The sequence below is a fragment of the Fundulus heteroclitus genome, chromosome 24 (assembly GCF_011125445.2).
Source record: "Fundulus heteroclitus isolate FHET01 chromosome 24, MU-UCD_Fhet_4.1, whole genome shotgun sequence".
NCBI classification, from domain to species: Eukaryota; Metazoa; Chordata; class Actinopteri; order Cyprinodontiformes; family Fundulidae; genus Fundulus; species Fundulus heteroclitus.
Window position 1 is genome coordinate 25,692,053 of NC_046384.1, and position 15,275 is coordinate 25,707,327.

General features: G+C 42.3%; 1 protein-coding gene across 7 annotated transcripts in view; it reads right to left on the reverse strand.

The window, feature by feature from the left end:
- Nucleotides 1-15,275, reverse strand: part of gk (glycerol kinase) — a 118,524-nt gene that overhangs the window by 36,096 nt on the left and 67,153 nt on the right. The window lies entirely within an intron of this gene.

Genomic DNA, 15,275 nt, shown 5'->3' on the forward strand with positions numbered 1-15,275 from the left:
TGATTACACATTCGCATTAAGTGTGATGTATGTTGTGTGAATCAAAACAAATAAACTTTCTGTTGAGAAAAAAACAGCTCTTGACCACAATACTACAAGGTAAAGCCAAATGGTTAAGATATATTTAAAGTGTGTCATTCAGTTCCTTCATCTTCTCTGCCAACATTTTCTCTAAGACCCCAAGATTTCTCACTTTTTCTTTTGCTGCTCTTCTAAGTCCGTTAGACTTTGAAATGAGGTAGTTTGCTCTCTGATTTAGATTTTTCTGCCTTTCCATCAGCATACTTTACCAGGACTTTCACATCCTCTTCTATCCTCTTTTTCACCTCATCTCTGTAATCTCATCCATTAATTATTTATCTCTTGTGTTGTTTCTGTTGATGTTGCCTTTTAAGCCTTTCATCATCGAAATACTTGTGGTACTTTTGCAGGGCAACAGATGCAGAAAGGAGCAGTTCTTTTGTATAGTCATAGATGATCCACTGAGCAATCAGGGAATGTTCTTTGAGGTTCTCTACCATCATCTCTTTGTTAATGGAAAAACCCTTTCAATAGCTTGACCATGTGAAAGGATCAAGTCTTACTGCTTCCCATAGATGGCGAAACTCTGCTTTGTTGGATAAAGGTTCATGATAAAATTCATTCAACCTATCACTCTGTGGACTGAACTTTCTAAAGAAATCTGAGACTGACATTAGGTTGTGGTCAAAAAAGTGGCCAAACTCCCTAAGTACATCATCACAGCACTCTGCGTCGATGCGGCCAGTTTCCACAAGAAGTCGAAGGGTAGTGGTGAGTTTTTGGGCTCGCTCTGTGGCAAATCCAACTTTCATCTTGGTAACATCCATGTGGTTATCTGTGTCCTCATGGTTCACTTTGAGAAGCTTTAAAGGGTTAGTTACATTCTTTATCGCAGTTGGCTCAACAAACTTCTCCATTAGACTTTTCAGCATAGCTGTGAGATCATTGCACATAAATGGCAGCATGGGTTTGTCTGTTTGATATAGCTTCAAAAATGGTGTGATTTCCTTGGCAACCATTAGAAAGAAGTTGAGTTTAGCAGGGAAGAGGTCATCATGCACAATCATCTCAGCTTTATTGAAAGACATTGAGCACGGTTCTGTAACCTTTTTTGCTTTGGCAGCACTGATGTATGTTTTCAATGAGGGCAAAATCTCGAGAGCAAGCTCTGCCACCAGCACATTTTCTAGCCATCGGTGACTACAGAAGTCAAGAGGATATGATGGTGAACCAGTGACTTCTGTGTAGTCCTCCCTACGAGCAGAAACATCCTTAAATAGCAATTTAAGACTGGACAGAGGATCTGCCAGTTCCCAGTCAGTGGACCCACATCCTGCTTTAAAGGTATTGTGTAGTGTGTGCAAACCATAAGTGCCATGCCTCATATCCAACAGCGACCGGCTTTGACACAACACGGTTTTTCTAGTCGAGATTCCTGCCACCGACAGTTCACGGCCACAAGGTGAATGGCACCCAGGAAGACCTACAAACACCCCGTGGGTGACAACGGTGCAGCCAGTCAGAACCAACCACCGCTGGTTCTGACTGGATGCAAAGAACGTGTTGGCTTTTCTGGACTGTGCGGTACACATTGAGGGAGATGGGGGTCTCAAAATTGAGGTGTACCGGAAGCACACACACAGACCAAAATCTGCATTTTGATTCACATCACCCACCAGAGCACAAACTCTCTGTTATCAGAACTCTGAGTTACCGCGGTGAGAGCATTCCACAGAGGAGAAACAAAAAGAACACAAGCACATCAGGAAATCATTGCAAGCTTGTGGTTACCCAAAGTGGGTCTTATTCAAGTCAGCCAACAAAGCTGGCAGAAAAAACAACACACCATCAAACACAGAGGAGAGAACAGAGAGATGCCAGATGTGTCAGGAATTTCTGAGAAACTCATGCAAATTTTCTCCAAACACAACATACCAGTAAATTTCAAACATAATAACACTCTCAGACAAAAACTGGTTCATCCTAAAGACAGTCTAACGCAGCGAGGACTGCTCAGACTCCTACATTGGAGAAACTAAACAATAGCTACATAAACGCATGGCACAGCACAGGAGGGCCAGCAGCTTGGGGCAAGATTCAGCAGTCCGTTTGCACCTCAAGAACAAAGGGCACTATGTTGATGACAATGATGTCCAGATTTTGGACAGGGAGAACAGCTTATTTGAAAGAGAGGTGGAGGAAGCTATATCGCTCAAAAGAGAAAAGCCATCACGAAATAGAGGGGGATGATTGCGCTTCCAACTCCCAAGTTATTACAGCTTGGTCTTCCAACACATTCCATCGAGATTACATCAGCAGTCTCATCATGATTCAAGGACCAAGTAGTCCACTTACACCAAGCAATAGCTTCTAAGAACCTAGGACAGTGGCGGGTGGGCCATTGATTTGAATCTGACTTAGAATGTGCCTCCATGTCATTAAACCGGCAGTGCACCAACTACAGGTTGCTCAAGTGCGAGCCACCAGATTTGACAAAGACTCCTGGATAGGTGTCAAAACGTTTTCAGAAAGAACTGAATTAAAGTCTAGTTGCCTCCGATTTAAGTCTGTTTGCTGATGTTTCAGTTAACAGTTTAACTACAACAGTCAAAGGCATCCATCCATTATCTAACACACCTATCCATTGTGGGGGTCGCGAGGGGTGCTGGTGCCCATCTCAAGCTGTCAATGGGCGAGAGGCGGAGTACACCCTGGACATGTCGCCAGTCTATCACAGGGCAACACAGAGAAACAACCATTCTCGCACACACTCACACCTAAGGAGAATTTAGAAAGGCCAATTAACCTAACAGTCATGTTTTTGGACTGTAGGAGGAAGCCGGAGTACCCAGAGAGAACCGCGCATGCACAGGGAGAACATGCAAACTCCATGCAGAAAGACCCAGTAGCGCTGTTGCTGCATGACAGCAGCGCTACCCACTGCGCAGCAGTCAAGGGCAACCCTAAACAAATGTGTTTTTAATCTTGATTTAAAATAACTCAAGCTTTCAGCCCATTTTTCTTAAAGTTTGTTCCAGATAAGTGGAGCATAGGGACTGAATGCTGCATTTCCATGTTTGCTTCTGTTTCTAGGTATACAGAGTAGGCTTGAGCAAGAAGACCTTAGTGGTCTTTTATGTATTTAGATGCTAAGACATTCTGGGATTTAAAGACTAACAGGAGTATTTTAAAGTCTATTCTCTGAGATACAGGGAGCCAGTGTCAGGACTTTAGAATTGGGGTAGTGTACTCTACTTTCTTAGTCTTGAGGAGGAAATACACCGGACGCATTACGGCGCGTAAGCGCAGGAAAGCAGCATACGCACATCCTACGCTTATCTTTTAATTTTAATAAGTTAATAAATGTACACTAGAAGTATAATAGGTACATATAACACACGTATTGATGCTACGAGACACCTATATTAGATTCAAGTTCTAATTTCAGACGCCTATATGCTCCTGTTTGGCACGAAATGAAATGAACGGGAAAACATCCCGTGTCAAAGTTCACCTCCGAAAGTATCCCAAAATAATTTCTTCAAAGCATTTACTCAGCGCTTGAATGGCTTCATAGTGACTTGGTGACATGGTGTTGTAGACCTGTGTGCTGTCTGTGTAGTTATGGTAACTGATGTTGTTGTCATTTATGATCTGAGCTACAGGGAGCATGTAGATATTGAATAGGAAGGGACCCATGATAGACCCTTGGGGATCCCCACACGAGATGCACCATCCAGTTTTATCCAATCCGATACCGATGCCTGGACTGAGCATATTGGCCGATACCAGTCCGATACTATGAATGAACCATATACCTTGCCATGTGAGTGAAGGCATCAGGCTTGACCTTTAAAAAAAGTCTGTGTGCTCTTTAGCATGGTGCTTTTGGAGGTACTAATTTAAGCTTGTGGTGTTTAATTTACCAACTTTATTACCACCCCTTGCAATTTTCGCGTTGCAGACAAGGCAAGGCAAGTTTATTTGTATAGCACTTTTCAGTAACAAGATGATTCAAAGTGCTGTACATGAACAGAAATATTACAGACATAGGAAAAACAAAGGAATACACTAAGTAAATCCTTGACTAGACTTCTTTCATACATTAACATTCAGGGGAATTCTGGTTGGACAACTAGGGAGATGGCAGCATAACTAAATGCTTGCCAGTAGATAAGTAACTGAACCCCTCAAAAACAACTAAGAAACTTAAATTCGTAAACTGAATGGTGGGATGAGTAGGGGTGACTTGAAGAACCCAAAACTGGCCTAATGATGCAAATCCAAGAGCTACGAAAATAAATAAAAAAACGGAGATCTGGCCAGGAAGCAACACCCAGATCCATTGTTGTCAACTTCTTCCGGATTGACACAAAATAACTGGTCCTCAAGAAAGCCTGGCAGAAATGGCTAAAGATAAATGTAATTCCAATATGCTTTCACCATGGCAATGCTGTTGATGTGGTACAAAAAAACACAAAGCTTACGGAGGCATAAAGAAGAGCCTAAAGGAGAACGGAGTCAAGTTTCAGACACCGCTGACCAAGAGCTGGACGATAATTACCGATCAACAGATCTATATCAATGATAGAAAAAAGGGTAAATAAAAAGTTTAATAGAATAACAATCTTCTTTTTGCATTCTAGCCATGTAGGTTAATATTAGTCATTACATCGTCCCAACCAATCACAAGCACAGACACACTAAGCAGTGCGGAACAAAGAGCAAGGGAGACACTACAGGAGTTCAGGAGATGAGGCCAAAAAGTAACAAAAGGGAGGTATCTGCTTTTATATAAGAGCCTTTTGTTTTTCAACTATATTATTCACTGAGTAAGGGGAGAAACGTAAAGTTACAAAAAAGACATTTTGATATTTTTGACTTTGATTATTTTTACTATTTTACACTGTGGCGACTTAATTTATACTTATCTATTCCACCATTTTAATTTATTCTATTATATCTAAAAGAAGAAAAGAAAAGATGGCGAGTTAAGACTTAGCTATTTTCCTCCCTAAAATTCAGCCTTTGCAAAGACATTATCTGGCAATAGGCAAAACAAAAATAATTTTGGACTTGCGTAGATCGGAAGGTGGACTCTTCGAGTCAAAACCTACGTCTGCAGAGGGGCCCTCCTCTATTAGGAGGATTTTCCCCACTCCTACCAATGGGACACCGGGACCAACTAGTGGTTCCTCTGTATACCGGAGACAATATTTTCTTTTTTCCATTTTGTTTTCTTAAAGTTCTAGGGTTCTCTGTGTTGTCATGGTCAGATTGTTCACGACCTTCTTCTAGTCATAATAGAACCTGATACTGCAAGATTCACCTCACTAAATGTGAATGGTTTAAATAATCCAATAAAAAGGGGTAAGGTTCTTACAAAGTTCAAGAAAGAAAAGGCTGATATAATCTTCCTGCAGGAAACCCATCTGTCTGAAATGGAGCACAAAAAATTCAATAATAGGGGCTTTAGAAATACATTCTATAGTTAATTTAAAGGAGGATGTAAAAGGGGGGAGCAATCCTAATTTCTAATTATGGCAAATTTGAATGTTTAAAATAAATTTAAGAAAAAGATGAAAGATACATTCTGATAAGAGGAAAACTGGGAGACCAAATGGTCACATTGTTTAATATTTATGCACCACCAGAATGTGATAAATCCTTCAATAAATCAGTGTTTGATAATATTGGTCTGGAAATAAAAAGGAATACTAGTCTGTGGTGGCAACTGGAACATGGTCCTGAATCATTATTTAGACTCCAGTAGTACAAAAAAGAAAAGTAAAACGCATTTGTCTAGGTATACCAATGTAACAATAGCAGAATTGGGAGTAATGTGAGGGACAAAAAAATCTCTAGATTTATTTGGAATGGGGCTAAACCTAGAATAAATTCTCAACACTTCAACTTCCTAAAGATGAGGGCACGTTGGCATTGCCCAATTTAGAAGGCTATTTCTATGCAGCACAGCTCAAGCCTATAATGGTTTGGGGTGATTCTGACTACACGACAAAGTGGAAACAAATAGAAATCATGCACAATCTATGATAGCAAATAGGATGTTTAAGGAAAGTGAAAATGAAGTGAACTCTATTACTAGATTCACCTTGGAGATGTGGTTTAAAATTGTAAGAAAATGTAAGATATAACACAAATTTTACACCAGGTAGTATGAATATTCTAAATAAATTTCTTAAGAAAGGCCAAATTGCTAGTTTCCAAACTCTGTAGAGGAAGTTTGATTTAAAATATCAAGATTTTTACATGTACCTTCAGGTATGGGACCACTATTTAAAAGAGATGAGACCATACATCCTGGGTGAATTGAATGCAATTATACAACTGCAGGGCAGTCAAACTTTTTTAAAGTAGCAGGCCGCACATTATAAAGTAGGAGGGTGTACTTATGCCGGTGCCCGAGCCCCGGAGGGGAGAATTTTGAAAAATAGACTCTCCCTGATATATTTTGGAAGCTTTCAAGACAGGTGAATATTTAAATAGAGTCAGAGTGCATGTTTTAAATTGAATAAAAGGCAAAAAATGTGAATGATCAATTCTTCAAAAACATTTCTTTTTTATCATTATTCTTAAAACATTATTTTTTCACATGATGTTATCATCATGTTTTAACAAGTTAAGGTAATCTCCATTTGCATAAAAGTTGTTTAATTTGAATTACTAGCACCACATAAAACAGATCAGATTAGGTGAGGTCTATTCATCTTATTATTATTATTATTCACAGTTCTGTTCTAAAAACGATCGTAACATTTCTTCACGAACAAAGTCGAATTTTTATGATAAAAATACAGAGTTGGAATTTGAAATTGAATTTACATGTTGAATTTATTTCAGTCTCTTATCTCAGTTTAATTTCACTTGCACTCATCACACACACATGATATTATATCATCGGCGAGGATTCTAGAGACGAAAACAAAATGCATCCCCTGAAAAACTTTGATAATTTGCTGCTGTAATATTATATTTTATTATATGTAATATTATAGGTTTTTCAGAATAAAAAGCTAACAGATGTGCATAATCAAAAAATATCATATAGAGCATTCAGTATTGTAAGAAAGCCCACGCTGTTTCTGGATAAATACATTATTGTATGAGTTAAGTTTTATTCCGTTTTATGCCTCTTTCCTTGTAAGTTTGAAATGTCCCATGCTCCTGAATGCACCATAGCTTTCTAACGCTCCTGAATGCATCACACTGGTCTATGAACGCGGTGCTGTGCACGTTTGATCTTCCGCTTTGCAGTTTCAAAACTCATGTCGGCTCTCACGGTTTTATTGCACTTTTCGGCATAACATCGGTCTGTGTTTTGATCGGAAAAGTAGCATCTCGGTTGGAACAAGGAACCCAATCACTCGTTAATGTTGCTCTCAGCGGAGACAGATGCTAAGCTGATTTTTGGGATGTATAATCGGGGAAAAGTAGGCGGCGGCAGGAGCTGCTATAGACGGCAATTTGCCGCCGTTGACCGGCTACTTTTGACTGCCCTGCAACTGCTAAGTGATGCATATAAAAACAGTAGCAAAGTGGTATCAACATTGCTCTGAATGGCCAGAGGGCTTTTTACTCACATTGCTGACGTACGGGCTCCTTTTATATCATGTTACTGTTTTTTTTTCTTTATTCAGCTTTTCTATTCCGCTGACTTCCATGATCATGTTTGATTATGTGTCATGACGTCTATACTGTGATATTGCATTATGTTGATCGTTATGGTTTACGATTAAGAATGGAAACTGTCTGCTATGGACCCACACACCAAGACCTACAGTTCTTGCAATCTCTTTGCTTTTATATCAGGAAAACCGGGATCTGATTGGCATCTAAGATCCTTAAAATACGTGGTAAAGATAATTTTTAGATCCAATACAGGGTCTTCTTGCTCAGATTGGCCGAAAGCGGGATTTCCCTGACTGGGTTTCATCAGTTTTTACCATTTCTTAGACGAGAAGGCATTTTCTGGTGGGGAAAGGCCCAGCCCACCCTGTGATGCCCCCTACTGGTACTCTTAGATTTGTAAGGTATGAAAGAGATGGATGTTTGTCCATGGAGTGAAGAATGGAGGACCAAGTAGGAGGTTTTTAGGGGTGGAGGTAGAGTAGACGGATTGGACCTTGGTTGCTGAATAGTCTTAGCTTACCTAGTCTAATATAAAATTAAAATAATGTGCACATAGGAACCTAAAACAGGCCTAGCTCAATTAGTTGAACCCTAAATTGTAGATAAATGCTGAGACATTGGTCTTTAGTGATAAATGCTGATTGGTGCTAAAATGTTTCCACTGATGTTTGTCCAGCCCATTTCTTGTAACTGTTTTCATTGTGCTGTGCCTTTTGGGCACATCAACTGAGGGGGGGCTAACGGACATTTGGACTGTTTTTTTATGATGTGCCTTTGGGGTACACCAACAGAGATTATGGGACCCCAGAGACTGGGCTGCCCTATCGGTTGTCATGGAGATCACAGATGGACGGACTCTGGAGGCCGGAAGCTGACGTGCTTAGATAGGATGGAATGACTGACTGTTCTTAGAGAGGGACAGCCTGGGAGCAGGTCTTCCACTGGTCCAGGTCTGGTTGATTATCTTTGGTGATGTGATAGGCACATCATCAGGGGGTCTGTTAAAGGGGAAGGCTGGTCAACAAGGAAAAATCAGGGGATCATTAGCTATAACTAAAACTAATACGTTTGTGGTTATTTAATGAATTTAGCGTTAATCAATAAAAAAATAAAAGCATAAATATTTGTCTTGATCACTGTGTATGGGGGTGGCCATTATTGTCCAAATATGGGCAATAATGGCCGCCTGACATCACATCCTGTGACGTAGAATCACGGAGATCTGACAGCTGTTCTCCACGCTTTACAAGCAAACTCAATAGGAGCTGTTGTACACAACAATATTTCGGATTTCGCAAGAGCTATTGTTGAAGCAACAATGCTCATGCGCATGGCAGTTTGATGTTCCAATACTTCGGGTAAAAGTGGAAAAAAACAATTGTTTTTTCACCTTTCCGATTCATGACCACCATGGGCTGTTTTGTTGGATTACCTACTTGAAGGGAGAGGATTTGCCATCGTTCTTCTGGCCAGAGAGAAAACAAGTCGGCTGTAGCCAACATTTAGCCAAGAAGAATGTCTTCAGGATGATATGAGACCGAGACCTTTTGGTAGGTTTTTCTTTTTTATGATGTAGAATTTGCTGGAACATTTGTTTACCGACCAGAGCGGCGGAGGGATAAGACACACTTAGAAACATTGCTCACTGTTGCGAAGCCCACTTATTTTATACAACTTTGGTCTTATTTTTTCTAAAGTCCCTTGTAAATTTAATGAGTTGCGGGTTGCAGGTTTTTTTGGGCAATTATACACTGTTTAAAGTTATTTAATGTTTATTAAATAAACCTCTGTCTGTTAAGTATTGTCTGGTGATGCTCAGCTCTTAAGCTGATATCAAGACAATGGTTGAAAGGGATGAATTCGAGCACTAGCGATCTTTTCAATCAATCAATCAATCAATCAATCAAATTTTATTTGTCAATTACAATTTGCATTGCAATCGAAAAGTCAGTTCCAGTACAACCGTCCATCATATACACTTAACAAACAAACATTTGGGGGGAACGATTGACTGAGGCCTTGCGTTGCCAAGGAACGCAGCCAGCCAGCCGCTGCTAAAAAGCGCAGCCGTCAAGGCCGCATTCCTCCAAACTGCCCAGACCCCGCCTAAACGGAGTTTACAGGCGCTGCCTTGAAACTCTCGAAGAAAGAGCAACAACATGGGGGAAAGAGAGGGGGAGGAAAAAAAAGAGACAGATGTTTGCCTATTTATGCTCTCACCTATAAAGAGACAAACAACCGACACAAAAAAACCCTCATAGCACGAAAAGCACAAATAAACACAAGACAACATGTATGCAGAAGGTAAACATTTGAGACCTGTCGCGTGAGTGTAATTCATCAGTTTTTATGAGTATCAGTTATGCGTGTGTGTATGGGCGAAAGTGTTTTATCTCCGTGAACACTCTCCAGAGGCCATTGTCCTTGATGTTATCAGCCGACCCACAGTTCAGAGAAGCATCCTCAGGTGTCAGTGGGGGAGGGGGGTAGCCGGGGGCTTTTCTGGGCACTCTCCGCCATAACAATCCAGGAGTAGAGATAGGGAGGGAATCCAAATATGTTATTTGTTATGAGACAAGCTGCACTTGTCTCATAACAAAGTGCAGCTGGGGGGGGGGGGGGTAAAAGCTGCAGAGAGAGAAAAGACACGACCGACCTCGGAGAGAGACAGCAAAACAGCAAAACCTGCACACACATAGAATAAAAGAGTGACAACTTCTTTTCAAGTCCAAGAATTTAATAACAGAAATAAAATGAACATCCAGAGAACATCACTACGTAATGCTGTTTATCTGAATTAACACAATATTTCGATTAACAAATCCTCTCTACTAGGCTAGTGAAACTTAACTAAACTACTAAGCAAAACGAAGATAAAAAGAAGATAAGCTAAGGAACTATTTACACGCAAAAACAAACAAAAGACAAAACAAAAGTGGTTGGTCATAATCAGAATACTTCTGTGAATCCTTGTTCACTGAAGATCTGATTCCAAAAAGCATGGAATGGAGTTAAAAAATCATTTGGCATGTGTTTCAACCCATTCACAATGCAAAGCCCAAGTTATCCAGAACATTATTTTGAGTAAGTAATATTCTGAAGACTGATTTGCTCAGTAAAATCATTTCACCTTATGTATACTTTTCTGTTTCAAGCATCTTGCATCCAAATACAGTATTTAAGTGGCCTGAAGGGTAAAAAAGAGGTGGGTCCACCGTGAGTGTTTCACCGCCGACAGGGTGCGGTGCATAACAGTATAAAGGATTGATAGTTAATAGGAAAACCTCAACATTGTATATCAGAGACAAATGGGTGAAGGAACTACAGCATGACATGTGGACCTGTTGGTGAGAAAGTCACTGATCCAGGAGCAGAGAGGTGTGGATGATCCCAAGTTGTGGAGCTTTAGAGCCAGCATGTCTGAGAGCATGGTGTTAAATGCTGAGCTGAAGTCCATTAAGAGCATCCTAACATAGGTCTTGGGATGCTGCAGATGATTCAGAGCTGAGTAAAGTACAGACAGCATCCTCCGCAGAACAATTCTCCCTGTAGGCAAACTGCAGACTGTCCAAGCCAGCAGGGATGGCATCCTTGATGTTCTATAGGAGGATCCTCTCGAAGCACTTCATGATGACCGGGGTCAGAGCAACATGACGATAATCATTGAGACAGGTCATGGTGGGTTTTTGAGGGGACAGGCACGATGATGGATGATTTCAGGCAGGCAGGAACAATGGAAAGCTGCAAGGAGATGTTGAAGATGTCAGCACATGATTTAAGCGTCCGACATGACACCATGTCTGGACCTGATGTCTTGTTGGTGTTGACCTTTTTCAAGGAAGAGGTCACTTGGTAGAGCTGCAGGACGAGACGCTGGTGGTGCTCCTCTGGCTGGGGAAGATGTTCAGGCTCCCTGCTAGTTGGAGAGTCAAAGCGTGTGTAGAAGCTGTGGTCATCAAATGCGCTGTTTGAATCTGTGTTTTGCCTTCCGGGTGCCTTCTTTAAGTTGACTTCAAGCCCTGCTGTAGGCCAGTCTGTCTCCTGCTCTGAACGCTGCAACCCGGGCCTTCAGCTGGGACTGCACTGAACTGTCCACCCATGGTTTCTGGTTAGGAAACACATTGTTTTCGTGGGTAGGACAGCATCGGGGCAGAAGTGAATATAGCAAAGCATAGTTGATGTGCAGCTTTCCAAGTCAGCGCCCTCTTTCAATACATCCCAGTTTACAGTTCTGTAAAGCTGAGCAGGCCTCTTGTGTCCAAACCTTAACAGTTTTTATCACCGGTCTGGTTCTGCAGAATCAGCTCCACAGAGATGTGATCTGATGAACTGAAGTGAGGAGCTGTAGCGGCTTTATATGCTGCTGGGATGTTACAGTAAACTTGGTCTAAAGTATTATTCTCTCTAGTCAAGAACTTAATGAATTTCTCTTGTGTTCTCTTTCTCTTTTCTCGTTTTTTCCTTGTGGGATACACCCTAGATTCTTGGAACAGGTGGAAAATGGTGTGTTTTTCGATTTTGTCAGTTGAGGAAGTGGAAGACGTATACATGTTTGGATTCATGATACTTATTTTTGATGTATCAGCAACTTCAGAGAATGTAGGTGGCAAATATGACCGTGATCAGGCTGCCACATGATGCGATCACTAAGGCTGTGAACGAGCAGAACCGTAAGTTGGACGAGCAGAGCCGTAAGCTAGATGTGATGGAACACAGACTGGCTCAGTCAAATCGTTCCCCCGAAATCTTTGTGATGTATGTGATGGACGGTTGTACTGGAACTGTAATTTCCCTCTGGGATTATTAAAGTATTTCTGATTATGAATTTATGGAACTTGGGGAGCACAGCCTTTAAATTAACATGGTTAAAGTCCCCAGCAACGATCACAGGGTTACTGTTCATTTGGCTGGTAAAGCAGTTAAACTGTAGCCTCGTGAGACCATCCTGATCTCGCGGGTTTTCAAGGTTTCACTCGCAGATCAGTCTGGCTACTCTCCGTTAAAGAAAATTTGGAGCCGTTCACCAAACGAACGTCCAATCAGCGTTGGCTTTGAGGCGGGTTGAGGTGTGACGCAACGTGAAGATCGACAGTTCAGTCTAAAGAACATGGCGGCTTCAGCCGATGAAACTAGCGTTAGCGTGGCTATCGAGCAAGTTTTATCGGAATTACAGAGTATTTCTCTGCTGAGCTAACGAGCCTTTACCTGCAGCAGCAGGAGTAGCTTGGCTTGTTGTTGTGTTTTCGTCATCGCTCTGTTACGAGCGACGACGAATCTGATTGGTTTATTTGGCCCGTCTATCACCAACATAGGCCAATCAGCTAACCAGTATTTTCGCCCCTTCCCAAAATTACTTCAACGGAAGGTTTCCAGATGGATATGCGGAGCAAATCTATCTGGCGGAGTCAGGTAAGTTAAACTGCTCCAGAGCTTAGCATTAGCTTTTGGCTGGATGTTGTCATGGTTTAGTTTTGACTCGGCTTTTGATTACTATTAGTTTTCAGTTTGTCCTCTTTGTTTGGGTTCTAGTTATGATTTGACTTTGTTTATTGTTAGTTTGAGTTTCCTCCTCCCCTTCTCACTCAGCCTTCACTTCACTCCCCTTGCAGTCAGTCACAACTGTTGGTAGTTAGTCAATCATCAGTCAGATTCATTTCACCTGCCGGCTTCCTTATTTAAGCCTCCCTGTGTTTCACTCTAGTGCCGGTCCGTCATCATTCAACACCTACTCCTCGCCTGTCTGCCTGGTTTGCACATTCTGACCATTTGTTTTCTACCTTACGTGTTTTGATTTGTATCTCTGCTGGCTTCTGGATCCACCTGTCTCCCCTCTGCATCTCAGGGTGAGTTTCTGGACCGTGGTAACTCAATCTGCAAGTATTCACCTGGATTAGCTGTTATCCTGCTATGGTTCCGTTTTCAAGTATCCACCCTGTCCTGCTGTTAATCCTGCTGTTATTCTGGCCTTCAAGAACTCATTCCCTTCCGTGCTGACAGGCCTGCTGCTGAGCTCTGGTTAGCTCTCTGCCGAGCTGTGAATTCTCTGCCATGCTAAAGGGCCAGCTGCTGAGCTCTGGATAGCTCTCTGCCGAGCTGTGGATTCTCTGCCGCGCTGAAGGGCCTGCTGCTGTGCTCTGGCTAACTCTTTGCCGAGCTGCGGACTCTGTTGCCTAACTCTTTTATGGACTATTACTCTGCTCTGTACCTGCCAGTCAGCTCCTGCATCCTTCATCTCCACCTGGTTACAGACTCTAGTTCATCATGTCATCAGTATTAACTGCTTGCAATAAACTCTCTTAAAACCAGCTCTGTGTGTGTGTGCGTGCTGTGTCCGGGTTCATCCAAAGACAAATCGTGACAGATGTATCCACTTTATTTTCAACAAAAATACGGAGACAGCAAGTTGATGTTTTTTTGTGCGATACTTCCGGTCAGTCACTTCCTGTCGCTGGCTGAAAAGCGACTCGTGCAGCTACTTCGTAACGAATTACAAATTACCGCAGAAGCTGTTACGCATTTTTCCCGCCCGTCCACAGGGCGATTCACAAAACTTTCCTTTTTTCGATCCATCTATCCATCGTCTTCTGCTTATCCGGGGTCGGGTCGCGGGGGTAGCAGCTTCAGTAGGGAGGCCCAGACGTCCCTCTCCCCAGCCACTTGGGCCAGCTCCTCCGGGGGAATCCCAAGGCGTTCCCAGGCCAGCCGAGAGACATAGTCCCTCCAGCGTGTCCTGGGTCTTCCCCTGGGCCTCCTCCCGGTGGGACATGGCCAGAACACCTCACCAGGAGGCATCCTGACCAGATGCCCGAGCCACCTCAACTGGCTCCTCTCGACGTGGAGGAGCAGCGGCTCTACTCTGAGTCCTCCCCGGATGACTGAGCTCCTCACCCTATCTCTAAGGGAAGAGCCCAGACACACTACAGAGAAAACCCATTTTGGCCGTTCTTTCGGTCACGACCCAAAGCTCATGACCATAGATAAGGGTAGGGATGTAGATCCACTGGTAAATCGAGAGCTTGGCCTTTTGGCTCAGCTCTCTCTTCAGCACAACGGACTGGTACAGCGCCCACTTCACAGCAGACGCCGCACCAATCCGCCTGTCGATCTCCCGCTCCATCTTCCCCTCATTCCTGAACAAGACCCAAAGATACTTGAACTTCTCCACTAGAAGATGGCTCTTGGGACTTTCCTTTTTGACAAAGCTTATAGTTAGAGTGGCTCATGTTATCCTGAGCTACCTCTATAGTTATGCTACTATAGGCTTAGGCTACTGCAGGACATCAGGGTCTATTGTTCTTCAATTTTGCATGACTGTTGTCATTTCAGCTTTTAACTTTTGTTTTTTTCTATTTTTTCTTCATAGTAGGTATACCTAGTCTGGCGTTCTGTTAGCTGTGACATCATCCAGGGAAGACAGATCACCTGTTATTACCATCTAATGTAAAACAGATTACTGGATCTATGTGTGCTTCTGTGCTTTTTTGTCTGTCTTGTTGTGTCTCTTCTCTCTTTTGTAACCCCCAGTCGGTCAAGGCAGATTACCGTTCATACTGAGCCCGGTTCTGCTGGAGGTTTTTCCTTCCTGTTAATGGGGAGTTTTTCTT